Source organism: Limulus polyphemus, unplaced genomic scaffold (assembly GCF_000517525.1).
Source record: "Limulus polyphemus unplaced genomic scaffold, Limulus_polyphemus-2.1.2 Scaffold246, whole genome shotgun sequence".
NCBI classification, from domain to species: Eukaryota; Metazoa; Arthropoda; class Merostomata; order Xiphosura; family Limulidae; genus Limulus; species Limulus polyphemus.
Window position 1 is genome coordinate 253,829 of NW_013665856.1, and position 3,321 is coordinate 257,149.

The following is a 3,321-nucleotide window of genomic DNA, read 5'->3' on the forward strand; positions in this document are numbered from 1 at the left end:
TATTTATTTATTATTTCCGAAGAAACTTTAGCGATACAAATTCTTTCTTAAATAAAACTGCTTTATTCTCTCTGAATACAACTTTGAAATTCATTTAATTTCCACGGTCACACTATAGTTTAAACAAATGCTATAATTAACCACGAACAACTCATGTGCTCGACTCAATTGTCAGTCTCTCTCTCTCTCTGTCTGCAGTTCAATTCCATTGTTGCCGTCACTTCTTACCGGTCTTATATATACAAAAAGCGTACATCTCGTTTCTTCGTGAATCTTCTAGAATATCATGACGTGTTACCAGCGTCACGTGACTACCGCTGTCGTAACAATACATATTTCTTATTGTAGACTAAACCGTGGGTTAAAACATAAAATTATATCACTCTCAGAGATTTAAAAACGACTTATTTAAAATAGAATTCTGCTGTAAGTGTCGGAAAATTGGATAATTTAACAAATAATAACCAAGTACGAAAGCTTTTCGATTAAATTGTTAAAGATTAATACTCACGTACCTTCGTGAAGTTTCTTACAAGCCTAATTTTTATGTAGAAAATAAGAGTTTATTTTTTCTAATTTACTGAATTTCCCCAGATCTCTTAAAGTAGCACTCTGCGATTTCTACATACCTATAGAAAATATAATATTCTCACCTGCAGATTGTTTTAAGTTTCAGAAGTAGGTTTTTACTAGAATATATAGTTCTTAGATTGTGAAATCTAAGAGTTTTCATGGCTAACACAGACAGCATCAAAAACAAAATTTATGACTCTGCCATGACCAACTAAAAAATAAAAATACAAAATTACTTTTCATTGTGCATGTTAAAAACCTAACAGATAACATATAAAGTCAATTTTGTGTTATCTCGTCGATTTCATTATTTATTAACACTATAAACTGTCATATTATCATACCGACAACTTTCTCGAAGACTGCGGAGTGTTAACTACAATTTGTAAGAACGATGTTTCATCGTCCATCGCGTTCCTTCCGTTGGTCATAATTTTAAACAGATCAAAAGCATACAAAAATATATTAAAGCTTCATCGGGGATTAGTAGGTGCATGATCGAAAGAGGTTGTTATGATTCTAGTTTCTTCGTCCATTTTTTATATGAAAACAATTGTTCATATCGAGGTGAAGCTGGAAGTTTGGGAAATGTTGGTTTGTGAGCCTTCTTCAATTTTAAAACATTGTTTGTTTGTGTTGTTGTTGTTATTAAAGGTACCAGATGACATATATGTCCAGCCTCGTTGCAATGGTTTTGTGAGTCAGAGGGTTCTCTTTCGTAACCATAACTTTTACTTTTATCCCTTATTGGCTTGGGATATGGTTTCGAGCCGCTTCCTTTTCCATGGAGAAGACTGAAGACTCCCTTCGTCAAAATGTTTTCGTTGTTTTTTTTCTTCGGTTGCATGTCGTTCAATAATCACAGGGCATGAATATTTCTCATCAGAAAGAGCAAACACATACCCTGTTAGAGTTATTTTATTTTATGTGCTATGATCGTAGTAGCTTCAGAACTACCCAGATATTCGCAGGGAAGAGGTAACTAATTTTACTCATTTACATGCGTTTCCAAAATTTATAAATGACCCTTTGTACTTTTGTTAGATAGAAATTAAATACATTTGAACGTTTCTTATTTATGGAATATTTTCTTCTTTTAATATTACCAAATCAATATTATAACGGTTGTAATAAGATTTATTTTATACTGAATAAGTAAAAGTGCATTGCTCTTCCTCTACATCTAAAGGATTTTATTGTAGTCATACTGTGATTAACAAATTTTCTAAAAAAAGGAATAAATTTCCTCTGTTAAAAAGGACCAAATTTCTTAGAATGGCTCTTAATTTGAAACAAGTGTAGGCTTTTATCGTTGTTTTAGAGCAAAATATTATTGGTTTATTTATGTTTAAGCACAAAGCTACATAATGGGCTGTCTGCACTTTGCCCATCATGGGCATTGAATGCATAAGTCCACAAGATTAATCGCTGAGCCACTGGGGGACACAGCAAAAGATGTTATCTTAACTTTATTTCATTATAAGTTGTCGACAAAATAGAAATATTAACAAATAAAACTATTGTTTTGTAGAATAACGAAAAGTGGCTCAGCGGTAAGTATGAAGGCTTCTAATGCTAAAAACCGGGTTTCGATACCCGTGGTTGGCAAAGCACAGACAACACATTGTATAGCTTTGCCCTTAACAAAAAAAAAGTAAGAAAACTATCCTTGAACGCTAGGATTTCGTTTCTTCTAAGTGGTGGTGTTTGTGTTTTTACTGGGTAGTTGCTTTCCACGCCTGAAGGTTTTCAGATTGCTTTACGTATCAAATGCATCCCAGTATGTTAATCACAATTCATTTTAAAGTGACTTGTTTTACGTTCAACTTAAAAATGCAGTCCTATCATTGATCTTGTTTATCTGGTTCTATTGTTTTGTTGTCTTAATTCATCATAATTATGATCCTTCTATCAGCAATAGTTGTTTTTCTAAGTCATTTTGAAATTTGGCCTGGTGTCGTTAATTGAACAAGTTTTGAAAATTTTAGAAAATGTAACTTTTTTGCCTGCATTTCAGTCCTTTTTTTAGCAAAATTCCTAGAAATGTCAATGAAATGTAAAATTTACACACATTTTAATTTCTAAGTTTGTTTGTTTTGAAGTTAAACACAAAACTACACATTGGGCTTAATTATTAAGGGATAATATAACACTGAAATGGAATGTGTATAATAAATAAACGCTGTTACAAACAGTTTTGTTTTTCGCTTGGCTTTTTAGTAAAAGTCTGGTTGTAGCTTAATAATCACAGTTTTATCTTTTCTAGACTAAAGACACCAAAATGACCGAATGAGCTGTAGTGAGTGACGCAGGTAAGTTTTAAAATAAGAACATTATTGTTCAATTCTAACAGCCAAATACTTGGCAAGTCTAATCTTCTAGGAATAGATTTTTATTCTTCAAATATTTAAAAATTAAAAACTTCCATTCTCGTCCTTTTGATTTTCTTTCACAACTCGAAGTGTTAAATCACTAACTCCTGATAGTAGTCATTGTGTTCGCTTTGTGGAATAACATTTCACTAGTTAATACTACTTGAGTGGCTACATTAGCTTATTGGTGGTGGTGTTCTCCCTAACTGTTGAATGCAATACTCTATAACGAATGGATTCTGAAAACTCATTGAAGCTGAAACCTGAAAACGTTGCAAGGCTCACAACAAAGTGAAATAAATGCCTAAAGTGTCAGAAAGACTCTTTGAAAACACCGAGTAAAGCATCATCACACGGTCAAATAGAATTAAAAAAC